The sequence below is a fragment of the Vipera berus genome (assembly GCF_964194415.1).
Source record: "Vipera berus genome assembly, chromosome: 8".
In the NCBI taxonomy this organism is placed as follows: domain Eukaryota; kingdom Metazoa; phylum Chordata; class Lepidosauria; order Squamata; family Viperidae; genus Vipera; species Vipera berus.
In genome coordinates this window covers 22009183-22024476 of record NC_138211.1, presented here as the reverse complement: position 1 = coordinate 22024476, position 15294 = coordinate 22009183, and positions in this window count along the sequence as shown.

The following is a 15294-nucleotide window of genomic DNA, read 5'->3' as shown; positions in this document are numbered from 1 at the left end:
CCTGACAGGTGGTACGTGACCATCCTAGAAAAGCGGTAGTGGGGGAGGGGAATGGCAGCACCGCACAAGCCTGAGCGAGAGACGGCTGGAGTTGCAGGGCTGTCAGGGTTCAGCAGAAGTGCCAGGATCAGCGCTTCTTTGGGGCTGTCAGGACTCAGCGGAAGCGCCAGGATCAGCACCAGGCTCCAGCTGGAGCTCAGCGCTGATCCTGGCGCTTCTGAGCCCAGAAGAAGCGCCGATCAGCTGGAATGTTGCAGCATCTCCATGGTCTTGTGATTTACATTCAGATGCTTGGCAACTGATTCATATTTATGACGGTCCCAGTGTCCCAGGGTCATGTGAAGTGACCAAAACCTGCTGCAACCACCCAGCATACGGGGGGAATAAAACCCAAACACACCCCCACCCGAACCCCACTGCCAATCCTCAACAGAAATGCTCACAACAATGAAAACCTCGGACAGGAGGAAGAGCACCCCCGGGTGGGCGGGCAGGCAGGTAGGTGTCTTGCTCAGTTGTGGCTTGGGGGGCACTTTTTTCAGTGCCATTGAAACTTCGAACAGTCACTAAGCAAACTGTTGTAAGTCAAGGACTACCTGTACTTCATCACTTTTTTCGTGTTGTTTTTTTTTTGGTCATCAAGTTTTTGACATCTTGCTAGGCAACTGGTGGTACTCGGATGTTGCCATATCCTAAAAGTGGTACAATGGGTGAAAAGATTGAAAAGCCCTGTTTTATGTAGTCATGTGATCACAACTTACAACATTTTTGTCAAAAACCAACATTCCCTTCCTGTTTCCAGCAAATGCGCCCAGTAGCAAACAATGATCTCACTTAACACTTGCAGTGTTCACTTAACAACTCCCACAAACAAGCTTGCAAAATTGGGCTGTTCCTGTAAGAATCTACTTTGCAACCATCATATCTTATGGCCATCATTGGCAGGCTCAATTATGATTGTACTTCGAGAATTACCTGTATAATAGCAGGTAGCCTATTCCACTCTGATCAGCACTGATGATGTTACCTAGTCAGGTAAATGTCTGCAAGCAAACAACCAAGGTCATCCTATTCTCCAGAGCACCTGAAGACAGGACAAGAAGCAGTGAATGGAAACCAGTCAAGGAGAGAAGCAACCTAGAACTAAAAAGAAACTTCCAAACAGCAAGGACAATTAGCCAGTGGAACAGCTTGCCTTCAGAAGTTGTAGGTCTTTCATCACTGGAGGTTTTTAAGAAGAGACTGGACAGCAGTGGTGGGATTCAGCCGGTTCGCACCACTTCGGCAGAACCGATAGTTAATGTTTTGTTGCCCAGGCCCAGAACGGACTTCCAGAAGCAGCATCCACACAGAGAACCGGTTGTTCACATAATTGAATCCCACCACTGCTGGACAGTCACTTGTCTAAAATGATATAGGGTCTCCTGCTTGAGCAGGGGGCTGGACTAGAAGACCTCCAAGGTCCCTTCAAGCTCTATTCTGATCCTGACCTTACAACTATGAACACACAGAGAGAAACCTAGTGATGGTAACCGGGCCTTTTGCAGGGGAATTTTAAAAATCAAGATAACGCCTGCATTACATCTTAAAAGGGGCAGGTCTATTAAGCAATAAAGAGCTTGCTCCTCAGAGTCGTGGGTGCTCCATCACAGGAGCTTAAAAAAAAAGTTTGGAGAACTTTTTTGTCTGCAATGGTCTGAGGATTTCTGTGCTGGACAAGGGTTGGTTGGAAGACCTTCAAGGTCCCCTCAAACCCTAGAATTTTATAAATTACACAGTTAGGATTGCCCTCCTGACTTCTTTGACCTCCCCTGCAGGTCATGCAAAAAGCACTTGCTTGGCTGAAGGCCTGTAATTCCTCCTGCCAGCGTTCTGGCAAAGACACTGGCTTCCCGGGCATGAGTCAACACGGCACAACTGGCACCAGTTGTTTTTTTTCCAGATTCTGACAAGGCTTGTGCCCTCTTGCCAGCTCATCGCAACAGATGCAACAGTCGCTTAACACTTTCACCTAAATAAGCCTGGTTTATCTGTGGCAATTATGATTAAAGCATATGATTGATTGGGGGTCTGGAGGCTAAAACATATGATGAGCAGTTTTAGGAACTAGGTATGACTAGTCTAATGAAAGCAAGGACTGGAGGTGACATGGTAGCAGTCTTTCAATATTTGAGGGGCTGCCTCAAAGAAGAGGGAGTCAACCTAGTCTCCAAAAGACGTGAAAGCAGGACAAGAAGCAATGGATGGAAATTGAACAAAGGAAGAACCAACCTGAAACTAAGGAGAAATTTCCTGACAGTGAGAACAATTAATCTGCAGAATGGCTTGCCTGCAGTAGTTATGGGTGCTCCATCACTGGAGGTTTTCAAAAAGAAATTGGGTTAATCCTTTGACTGAGATGGTATAAGGCCGTGGTGGCGAACCTATGGCACGCATGACACAGGTGGCACGCAGAGCCCTCTCTGTGGGCATGCGCACCGTCGCCCCAGTCCTAGGCCTTCAGCTGGGTTTTATAAAACCTTTTCGCTTTCACATGTAGTAGTTGGCTTCACACAACACATTTCTAAACCCAGATTAATCCAGTACAATAGCTGTGTCCCCAGATTATGTTATCTTCAAAGAGGTTAATCTTATTAAAGCCTGTTCTGATGACCTGCTACAATGGCTAGGTTCCCATCATATGAGACGTCTTGCATATCCCCTTGCCCTCAAACGATGATACAGCTGGCTTTTTGGGAAGAGAGTGCCAGCAGGCAGGGGAGGGGCAAAATAATCAAGCTTGCTTGCTTGCATTCATTCATTCATTCATTCATTCATTCATTCATTCATTCATTCATTTAGTGTATAGCTGAGGTGGCAAACCTATGGCACGTGTGCCACAAGTGGCACGCAGAGCCCTCTCTGTGGGCATGCGCACCGTCGCCCCAGTCCTAGGCCTTCAGCTGGGTTTTATAAAACCTTTTCGCTTTAGGCCTCCGCCGCTGTGTGCAAAAAAAAAAAAGTTGAATCAATCAATCAATTTCAATTTCTCGCAAAGATCTCGCAAAAGATCTCGCAAAGTTGGAATTTATTGATTGAACTTTTTAGTCCCACCCAGTCTGCCGTTACCACTGCAGCCATGCCCACCCAATGGGCCACACCCACCCAATTGGCCATACCCACCCAATGGGCTACACTACACCCACCCATTGGGCCACGCCTACCCAACACCCGTCGATACATAAGTGGGTTTTTTTGGGTTGCAGTTTGGGCACTCGGTCTCTGAAAGGTTCGCCATCACTGGTATAAGGTCTCCTGCTTCTGCAGGGTTTAGACTAGATGACCTCCAAGATCCCTTCGAACTCTATTATTCTGTATTCTATATCAGAGCTCAAGAGACTTGGGGCAAAGGGACATAAGCAACACCAAAGGACAGTATGGGTTCCAGAATGCAAAAAAAGAAATATTTGATTTCCACACTATTGCTATTAGTTATTAGCTCTTTGACTTTCACGATGCAAAATGTGTTACAAATCTGTACCTCAGGTTCAGGTTGCACATTTGTCTATTTGACAGGTAGGTAACTGAGGCAGGAAGAGAGTGCTGTGTCTTAGGCCTGTTCAATCATCTACGTAGTTTTTTTTTCCTGTTGCTCTGGCAGATCCTTTGCCATAATTTCAAAACTGCAATGGAGTAGCTTTATCTGTAACATCTGTAACAGTCTCTGTGGGGTGTCATTATAGGAAGGTAAGTGCTGCAAATACAATAGGAAAAAAAAAAGATCCTGAGTTTTCTGCTGGCATCTTGAGTGATCCACTTATGGCATATGCAATATATATTAAGATTTTGCCAATATTAAAAAAACACAATAAAATATGCATGTTAAAGAGATCTATATTCAGATACAAATGTCCATCTAACCATTGAAGCACAGTATCGTCTGTATGAAAAAAAATATGAGATACTGGACCTCTTCTGACTTCTTGTAATCGACCAGAAAATTCAAGAAAGCGACACGATTGATTTCTCTACTAACCTGGGTTGGAGAAATGTTCTGAGACACTCCCATTGATAGGAATTTATGACCAAACTGAGCCCCAAATTTTTGCTGCTAAGTGAGACATTTGCTAAGTGACTTTTGCCCCATTTTACGACCTTTCTCGTCAGACTTGTTGAGTGAATCACTGCCGTTGTTAAATTAGTAACACGGTTGTAAAGTGGTTTCCCCCCCCTTGACTTTGTTTGTCAGAAGGTGGAAAAAAGAGATCACATGACCCCGAGACACCGTGACCATGGTAAATATGAGTCACTTGCCAACATCTAAATTTTGAACCCGTGACCGTGGGGATGCTGCAACGGTCGTAAGTGTGAAAAACAGTCACTAAATGAATTATTGCAAGTCGAGGACTGCCTGTATTAGTGGAAGTGAAGCTAACACTTACCCGGTTGCCAGGGGGAAGATAAACAATGCCTAGGACAAGTAACTTTTAAAAGGCTGCTCAGCATTTATGGATATACAGGCAGTCCTCGGCTTACAACAGTTCATTTAGTGACTATGTGAAGTTACAGTGGTGCTGAAAATAGTGACTTATGATCGTTTTTCCCACTTATGAGCACTGCAGCTTCCCCCTGGTCACGTGATCAACATTCAGATGCTTGGCAACTGCCTCGCATTTACGACGGTCGCCGTGTCCCCGGGTCACGTGATCCCCTTTGGCAATCCTCTGACAAGCCAAGTCAATGGGGAAGCCAGCTCCACTTAACAACCGTGTTACTAACTGAGCAACTGCACGGATTCACTCAACAAGTGTGGCAAGAAAGGTCGTAAAATGAGGCAAAACTCACTTAACAACTATCTCACTTGGCAAAAGAAATTTTGGGCTGAATTATGGTCATTAAATCAAGGATTACTTGTACTGTAAAAGTGTGTGTGTGGGGGGGGGGGAAATACACCGGAGCAATTGGAGTCTCACATTTACGACAGCATGAAGTCTGTGCGAGTCTCTGATTTCTTTCTTTCAGCGTGCTTCTTTAGCTGACCGGGCATTTGAGAAAATGACAATCGCAGCATGCCTCAGCCTTGAAAGGGACTCCACTTCATTGAATGAGCACTCTCCTCATTCATGCAGTACACAAAATCAGCAACCCAGGAAACCAGCCATGTTTATCCAGCCCCAACCAATCCTACCAGTTTCTGTTCAAGATCTGGTAACTAAAGATCTGTTAGCTTTAGTCATAAAGCGGGGGGGGGGGGGGAATCTCATTAAAACAAATTGTGTGTAGCAAGTCTTTCATATTTTAAGTGTCCCATTAGATTCCAGACATTGTGGTGACGTCCTAGGAATGTATGCCAGGTTTTTTTAACCAGAGTTGCCTTATTGGGGAGATGGGAAGCATATAAATTTAATAAATAATATGTAACAATTGCTGATAAGAAAGACAAAAAAAATCTAGAGGTGACAATAGCTGCAGGTAGCAGAAAAGAAGAGAAAGAACAAGGGAAGATAACAAAATTCAAAGATCTGCAAATAGAAATAGAACGAGTGTGGCAAAAGCAAGCAAGCGTGGTACCAATAGTCAAAGGCTCCATGCAGAGGTAATTGGAGCAACATTATGTGTTTCATTGTGTGCTTCAGCTATATATTTGATATTTTGTAAGGCATCCAAGTCATTTTGATGTCAGGTTGCCTTAATAAATCTAAACAACAACAACAATCTTCTCTAGTTCCTTCTCTTCTAAATAGCAGAATAGGAGAGAAGAACTAGGGAAGGTAACAAGATCTATAAATACAAATAAAACGACTGTGGCAAAAACAAGCAAGGGTAGTACCAAGAGTTACAGACTCCCTGGGTGCAATCACAAAACAACTGGAGCACCACTTGAACACTCCTGGCATTGACAAAATTCCCATCAGTCAATTGCAAAAGGCAGCTTTACTCACAACAGCTTACATCCTGTGACAATAGCTTTAACACATCCTGCCTATCCCGGGTCCTTGAGAAGGACTCAATAGGTGGATAAAAATGCCAAACCCAGTCTGAACACCTGGCTGACTGCAACAAACCATAATAATGTTAATAGCCTGTTATTGTTTGGTATAGCTACCCCATGCAGATGTCAATAGGATGAGTTCTACGGTACTAGAACAAGTTATGTTTCTGTTGCTCTCTGGACAAGTTGCAGCATCCAAGGACAAAGTTGGATGTCTGTGTATTGGTTAGCAAAGCCATGTTGTTCCTAGACTGGGGAGGGCCAATTCTCATTGCTTCCCCCATCTAGGAAGTGCATGGAATCATTCTAGCCATATTGTTGCCTTAGATCACACTTTGAGCCAAACCCTCATGGGATTTGCTTGGCCTTCACTAAGGATGCTCGGTAACCCCAGCCATTGCAATTTACAAACCAGGATGTATAGCTTAACTCAATGTATGAATATACATTGGTGTCCCGCTGATGCCTCAAAACTGGGAACTGAAAGATTGGGAAGCCATGTCACGGGTGGTGAGAATGACCTTGAGAAACAGTTGAGAACGTGTTTATTTGTCCACCTAACCCAGAAGGGCAGAAAACTCAGTTTGAGGGACAGAACAATGTTCCTGGAAGAGGAGTCCAAACCTTTGTATTTAAGGGCTGAGGGATGTCACCGAATGTTTTGAGGGGTTGCCAATGGGGTTGCTCATTTCTGACCTTTCTCAATAGCCTTTTCTCTCAAGTTGCCCATGTGCTGAGGTCAAAAAGGCATCAGTTTCTCAAAGTCTTCCAACTGGAAGGGCCAATGGCTGAGCATGAAGCTTGGTGCCTTCATCAGCACAAATGCCAGCACAAGGTTCTTTCTGAACACGAGAGAGCTGTTATCTTGTCACCGCACAAGCAACCTTAGCAAGAAATCACTTCCCAGACAAGGCAGAGACGTCGTGGCAAGAACTGGGGTGTCCACTTCTTCCTAGGCACGGAGGATCTTCACCTCAGGCTTCCATTTTTATTTTTATTTTTATGCCAAGAGAAAGCCTCTGTTCAGGCAAACCACTTCAGAGGAAAAACCCATCCAACGGGCCCAACAACACTCCTGGGAACAGCTGGGGCAGAGCCAAGTTGCAGGTATTAATTAGCTACACAGCTGAGTACGTAACGACACGAGACTCTCCGGGCGGACACCTGGGAAACACCTAGGCTGGCCTTTCTGGTGTCTTCCATGCTGGATTGAAGGCAAAAAGCTCATGCAGACTGAACAAGACCAGGTTCATGCAGATCATCATGAACCAGATGCGTTCTGAAAGCCCAACAGACCTTTACTTTTTACTGCCTCTGAAGAATTGCCAAAAGAAAGTGAGGAATGGAGATGGATTGAAGGACCTGGCTGGGGGCGCTACATTCCATCTGGCGAAAGGGATGCCCCAGAATCCCTCTCTGAGTGAGATGGGCGGTTCGGAAATATGAAATATAAATAATAAACACATAGTTGGCCAGAACGGCTGCAGGACTTGGCTTTCACTAGTCTAAAGAAAAGTAGAAACAGGGGAGACATGATAGCAGTGTTCCAGTATCTGAGGGGCTGCCACAAAGAAGAGGGGGTCAAATTATTCTCCAAAGCACCAGAGGGCAGGACAAGAAACAATGGTTGGAAACTGACCAAGAAGAGAAGCAACTTGGAATTAAGGAGAAAGTTCCTGACAGTGAGGACAATTAACCAGTGGAACATTTTGTCTCCAGAAATCGTGGGCGTTCCATCACTGGAGGTTTTTAAGAAGAGGCTAGACAGTCACTTTCCTGAGATGGTACAGGTTCTCCTCCTTGAGTGGGGGGGCTGGACTAGGAGACCTCCATGGTCCCTTCCAGCTCTATTCTATTCCATAATCTTGCATGTGAGCAAAGAGGCTATTTACCATCAAAGAGGCTATTTAGTGCTCATGAGATGGCCCTTCTTTATTTATTTTTATTTATTTATTTAATTTAATTTATATACCGCCCTTCTCCCAAAGGACTCAGGGCGGTGCACAGGGCAATGCAATAAAATACAAAGTACAAAAATTAAAAATATTAAATACTACAGCCCTATTCAATAAAATTAATACAAAACTATAAAATACCCCTAAACCCATCAGACAAGGCCAGCTTGTTCAAATAAATGTGTTTTTAGGTCCCGTCGGAAGGAGCGAAGGTCGGGAGCCATCCGGAGCTCAACCGGTAGACGGTTCCAAAGGTCTGGCGTGCCCACAGAGAACGCCCTCCCCCTGGGGGCCGCCAGTCGACACTCTTTCACCGACGGCACCCTGAGGAGGCCCTCTCTGTGGGAGCGCACTGGACGAAGGGAAGTTGATGCCGGCAGCAGGTGCTCCCGTAAGTAACCCGGACCCATGCCATTTAGGGCTTTATAGGTCATCACCAGCACCTTGAATCTTACCCGGAGGGCAACCGGAAGCCAATGCAGCTCACGGAGTAGAGATGTTACATGGGAGTATCGGGAAGCCCCCACCACCACTTGCGCGGCTGCATTCTGCACCAGCTGGAGCCTCCGAGTAGTCCTCAAGGGCAGCCCCATGTAGAGAGCATTGCAGTAGTCCAAACGGGAGGTCACGAGTGCATGAGTGACTGTGCGCAAGGCATCCCGGTCTAGATAGGGCCGCAACTGGTGCACCAGGCGAACCTGGGTGAAGGCCCCCCTAGTCACAGCTCCTATATGATCTTCCAAGGAGAGCTGTGAATCTAGGAGGACATCCAAGTTGCGAGCCCTATCTACGGGGGGTAATATCTCACCCCCCATAATTAAGAAACTGGGGTTCCTTCCTCTTCCTAATCTTCACTATCTACGAAATAGTTACAACTGCTTTCCTCAGCCTGGTCCTTTCCAAATGTATGAAATTACACTTCCATTTTCAGGGAATACTGATAGTTGCAGTCCAATGAATTTGGAGAGCAACAACTTGCAAAAGGTGGATTTGAGGTTACCCACGGGGCACCCTCCAGTTTTGGTGACTCTTTCAGCATAGGTCCTCTTGTGGGTTTCCCATTCTCTTGGCTTCTCCTCCTTCTGAACCCATTTGTTGGTCCTTATTTCTGCAGGTCCAAATCACCTTACTTACCTGGAAAGAAAAGCGCCAGGACAAGTGAAGATAGCTGGATCTTCTACCCAGGCCTATCTCTAAGCTCTTACTTGGAGATACTAAATCATCCTGACTATCAGGACCCTGCTGAGATGTTGCTCTTGACAAAAGCCCCATGATATCAATCCTTAATATCGTCCTTGGTGTTAAGGAAAAGGTTCTCTACACCTGCTGAGAGAAGTGTTGATATCCAGCAAACTTTGGGTCAAACGAAATCCAGGTGGAAAACCAGATAAAAGGATTTGTTCATTGTGTTTGAATGAGATTTTCATGCAATTTGACCTTGAAAGATTCACCTTGCAGAGAGTTTAATGAGTGTTCAGAAGGACCAGCAGAAATTAGGATTCATCACTCAACAGATGGCAATTTTAGCATCCTCGGAACAGGACTTCATGGTCCCTTTCCAAGACCACTCAGTAGAAGAGTTTCCTAGAGCTGTACATTGGTCCACATGATGAGAACAGATTGCCAACTTGGTGCCCTCTGGTTTGATTGGACCTCAACTCTCAACTCACAAGCTCCATCAGGCAGAAGAAGCCTTCTGGAATCCACTGAATCCGAAGCCTAAAATGATCTGTCTACATTGTCGTGGACCGTCTATTAAGATTCTCATATAACCCATTATAAAGATGGTCTTTCTAACTCTTCTTCTCCATCTAGAGACTCAAGACACATGGAACCAAATGCAGGTTTCTTCTGAGGTAAAAACTTTACCTCTGTTGCCCTGCACACACCCTTCATACCTTCCCACCACGAAGTCCATCTGACCTCGGTACTTCTCAGGTCCAGAAGAACTAAGATAGGAAGCTCACCACCTAGTATCCTATTCTGTCAGATGCCTCCAAGAACTACACTTCCCAGTCACTTTTATAATTTTTGAAATGGCTTGGCCAGCTCCAGGTTGGTATTTTCTCATGTTTATGGGTAACAGGATAACAGAGTTGGGAGGGACCTTGCTCAAGCAGGAGATCCTATACCATTTCAAACAAATGGTTGTCCAGTCTGTTCTGAAAAACCTCCGGTGTTGGAGCACCCACAACTTCTGGAGGCAAGCAAGTCATTCCATTTATTAAACGTTCTCACCATTAGGAAGTTTCTCTTTAATTCCAGGTTGCTTCTCTCCTTGATTAGTTTCCATCCATTCTTTCTTGTCTTGCCCTCTGGTGCTTTGGAAAATAACTTGACCCTGTACCATTCTGAACAAATGTCTGTCCAATCTCTTTTTTTAAAAAACCTCCAGTGATGGAGCACCTACAACTTATGGTGGCAAGCTGTTCCTCTAATTAATTGTTCTGACTGACAGGAAATTTCTCTTTAATTCTGGGTTGGCACTTGGGTATGATTGCATTATCCTTGGAATCATCTCTTGTTTAGAGTACCATCCTCTGCTTTGAGAACCATATTTTCCCATTTTGCTGGGTCTTCTTCGAAATTTGCATCTGACATAAGTAGAAACAGTCCTCCTGCCTCATTATCGTTCATCCATGTCTACTGATACTTTCATATGAATACTGTATATGGCACAGGGTCTCCACAGTATGTACAGATTAACCACTCTAGTAGAAAATCATAGATTTAACTGCATGATACCACTAGTAGGAATACGGTGGCAGAATCAGGCCTATTCAGGCCATAGGTAAAAAATAATAATGATAATGATAATGATAATGATAATGATAATGATAATGATAATGATAATGATGATGATAATGATGATGATGATAATAATAATAATAATAATAATAATAATAATAATAATAATAATAATAATAATAATACAGATCGCCATTTGGAACACAACACGCCAGATATTGCAGTCATAGAGAACTGAAGCATACAGCTGATTGGTATCGCTGCACCAGGAGATGCCAGAGTCAAAGAAAAAGAACTGGAAAAATATCGTGACCTGGCCATCAAAACTGCGTGATTATGGATGAAACGTGTAACGGTGATACCCATTGTCATCGGGGCACTGGGAACTATGTCCAAAAACTTTGCAAAACACATCAGGAAATTGCAGCTTCCTGCGATAACTCCAGCAAAGCTACAAAAATCTGCGCTACTCGGAACATCTTACATTTTAAGAAGATACCTGGTTGATGCTGGCAGCAACCCATGTTGACCATTAAAGATAAAGGTAAAGGTTCCCTCACACATGCGTGCTAGTCGTTTCCAACTCTAGGGGCCAGTGTTCATCTCCGTTTCAAAGCCAAAGAGCCAGCGCTTGTCCGAGGACGTCTCCGTGGTCATGTGGCCGGCATGACTAGATGCCAAAGGCGCACGGAACGCTGTTACCTTCCCACCATAGTGGTCCCTATTTTTCTACTTGCATTTTTATGTGCTTTCGAACTGCTAGGTTGGCAGAAGCTGGGACGAGTAACAGGCGCTCACTGTTACATGGCACTCGGGATTCGACCTGCCAAACTGCCGACCTTCTGATCGACAAGCTCAGCGTCCTAACCCACTGAGCCACCGCATCCCTATTAGTGCCAGTCAATTTGAGTGTTCAGTTGACTGAGTTTCATGTTTTATGAATAAAAGTTGTAGTTGTTGTTGTTGTTGTTATTTCATGGAGGTTCCCTGGAAGACCACTCTTCCAAACAGCCATCTTCTCTTCCTCCTTTCTCCTTGCAAGCATCCGCCTCCATGTTATTTCTGCTCTGTTCTCTTTCTCCGTGTGTCTCTTTCCATCCCCCTTGCAGACAGAAACTCATTTACTTGGTCCAATTTCTATTTATGGGAATGGTAGCTTCATACTGGTGGAAAGGGGAAACCGGCTCACGCATTGAGAACTGTAACCTCCAACAAAACCACAATTCTTTCCTAGCACTCCCTCAGAGGAAGTAACTCTAGGTAAACCAGTTTAAAACCAGTTCAGATTTCCAGAGCAGGTTTAAGCGCAGATCAGACTAAGCTAGCTCAGACCTTAGGAGACGCTCAGGAAGCCGCAGGTGTCTGACTCGGCTAACTTTCTGTCCCATGATTTCCAAAGGCAGTTGCACAATTACACCCAAGTCTTCCTCCCACATCTCTTCTTGGACAATCCAGCTTCCTAATGTCCTATCTGATATACATACCTATGACCACAAACTTGCACGTGTAACACAGCCTTTTCCCAAACAGGCTGACTGAGTTTGGGAAAGGCTATGTTCCCTTCCTGACTTACAGAACATAGAACCATATGTTCTAAATTTCCAATTCTGAATAGAGCTGATGCAACGTATTATCATATATGGTGGACTTGTAAAAAAGTCAAAGCTTTTTGGATTAAAATCTGGTGGAACATGCAGAAGATATTTAAGAAAAAGATAAGGTTTTCTCCACAGTTATTTCTGTTGGGTATTATTACGGATTGTACTGTCATAGATACTAAATTGATGTTGAATTTAATTACGGCAGGAAGACTTTTAGTAGCGCAATATTGGAAGAAGGAGGAACTGCCTACTATAGAAGAGTGGACTTTGAAAATTTCAAACCTGGCGGAAATGGCAAAGATTTCAGCATATTTGAAAGAACAATCGCAACAGAGATACATTGTGGAGTGGAAGAGATGGATTGATTATAATCAGAATAAATATGGGACTAAAAAGTTTCATTTAGCATTTGAATAAGTATTAGCTTTATATGATGTATTATTAGTTATTCATAATTGGTTAGTAATTTAGTTATGTTTAAGGGGAGTTAAAGTGCGATAGAATTTAATGTGGGTTTTTTTAGTTAGTTAGCATATTTTAGCTAAAGTTTGTAAAGTTAATACCTTGTATTCAGCTCTGGGAAGTCGGGGGGGGGGGGAGGGCAAGGGAGGGTAAGTGGGGGGGAGGGGGAGGGAGGGAGTTTATGTTTTTAAAGTGTATTTTAAAACTTTTCAATTAAAAAAAAAAGAATAGAGCTGGAAGGGACCTTGGAGGTCTTCTAGTCCAACTCCCTGCTCAAGAAGGAGAGCCTACACAACTTCAGACAAGTGGCTGTTCAGTCTGTTCTTAAAACCGCCAGTGATGAAGCACCCACAACTTCTGAGGGGAAGCAGTTCCATTGGTTGATTGTTTTCACTGTTAGGACGTTTGTCTGTAATTCCAAGTTGGTTCTTTCCTTGATTAGTTTCCATCCATTGTTTCTTGTCCTGCCCTCTGGTGCTTGACTCCCTCTTCTTCGTGGCAGCCCTCCAAATATTGGATCACTGCGATCATATCTCCCTTGGTCCTTCTTTTCTCTAGACTAGCCATACCGAGTTCTTGCAACCGTTCTTCATATGTTTTAGTCTCCTGGCCTTTAATCATCCTAGTTGCTCATCTCTGCATTTTTCCCAAATTGTCAACTTTTTTTTTTTTGTAATGTGGTGATGCCAACTGGATGCAATATTCCAGGCGTGGTCTTACTAAAGTTTCCTAGGGCTGGAAGAAACCTTGGGAGTCGTCAAGACCACCCTCCTGCCCAAGACAGGAGAACGTATGCCATCCCAGTCAAATGGTTGGGTCCATCTATTTTTGGGAGGGATGCGGTGGCTCAGTGGGTTAGGACACTGAGCTTGTCGATCAGAAGGTCGGCAGTCTGGCGGGTCGAATCCCGAGTGCCGCGTAACAGAGTGAGCGCCTGTTACTCGTCCCAGCTTCTGCCAACCTAGCAGTTCAAAAGCACGTAAAAATGCAAGTAGAAAAATAGGGACCACTACGGTGGGAAGGTAGTCATGCCGGCCACATGACTACGGAGACGTCCTCGGACAAGCGCTGGCTCTTCGGCTTTGAAACAGAGATGAGCACCGGCCCCTAGAGTCGGAAACGACTAGCACGCATGTGCGGGGGAACCTTTACCTTTACCTATCTATTTTTGAAAATCTCCAGTGATGGAGCACCGCAGCCTTCCATCCTTCTAAGGTCAGTAAAACGAGGACCCAAGATGTTGGGAGCAATATGCTGACTCTGTAAACCCCTTAGAGAGGGCTGTAAAAGCACTATGAAGCAGGATATAAATCTAAGTGCTATGGCTATTGCTATTCAAGCAAAAGATATAGAACAGCTAGCCGGCCACTGAAAGGTGAGCATTGCTGAGCTTTTTCTTCCCCCAAAGAAGAAAAGGCAGAGGAAAATCTTTCTCTCTCTCAGCTGAAACGCCTTCCCCCTATAGTAGATGGCAACTCTTCTTAAACAGCCACTGATTTAGAGTTTTCTCTAAAAGACTGCAAATTTTGAACCAGACAAGTTTGGGATGACTCAGCATTCCAACGTACAGGTGAAGCTACCAGTCCAGTTTTAGCAACAGGAGAACTCCAAAAATAGCCTTATTAGGGTTTTTTGTTTGTTTGTTTTTTGCAAGCCAAGGAGACGTGGAAGAGAACAGCCCACCCCACAGGTGCATTTGTCTGAAATCTCACAGCCAGCCCTTTGCACAGAATACAGAAGTGAATGTGCAGCCAGAGGAGCGCCAATGGAAGTCTATCCTCTTAGCCCCATCAGCATCCTGAAACCATTACTTGATGGAGCTTCAAGTCCTCTCCAGCTCAATGATATATTCTTAAAACAGAGTGGATTCTAATTAGGAATGCAATGCACACCCTGAATTTTGCACAGCTATCTCAAACTATTTAAAAAAAAAAGTCCTACTGTGCATTTTTACCAAATCTGAGAATAGGGCATGATATGCAGATTCAGTTGACGGATGTGTCTGGGTTGAATTGCTAAGATGCTTGCTAACCTCTGTAGCTGCTCAAATGGTCATAGAAACTCTGTGTGTGTGTGTGCACCTAAAAAGGAACAGGAGTTTCAGGAAGCTGTCCATGGACTGTGAGAACCATGTCATCCAAAGCAGGTGTTCCGATAGATAAAACTCTTCAAAAGAACTTTGAGGCATTGTTTACCTTAAAGAATCTTTTATTCGTGTAGCGGAATATCGGCACTAACATAATCGAAGCCAAAAACTGAATTTCCCCTCCCCTGGGCACATAGTATCAAAGCACAATTCCCTCCTTCAAGTCACAGTCATAAATCACATTCCCCAATTAGCTTGAAGCACGGGCTTCCTCTCCAGCTCTCCAGCCCGCCAATCCTTTATCAGCTCTGATTTCAACAACCTTGATTCTCACACTAGGTTCAGTGTTGTTATGTCTAGCTGGACTCACATCGCCCGATCCCCAGCATCATCTAACTCTAAAAGCGAAAGGGGGAAAATGGCTACATTTCCATCCATTGTCAATGCAAAAACATCCAATGTTAGCAGTGT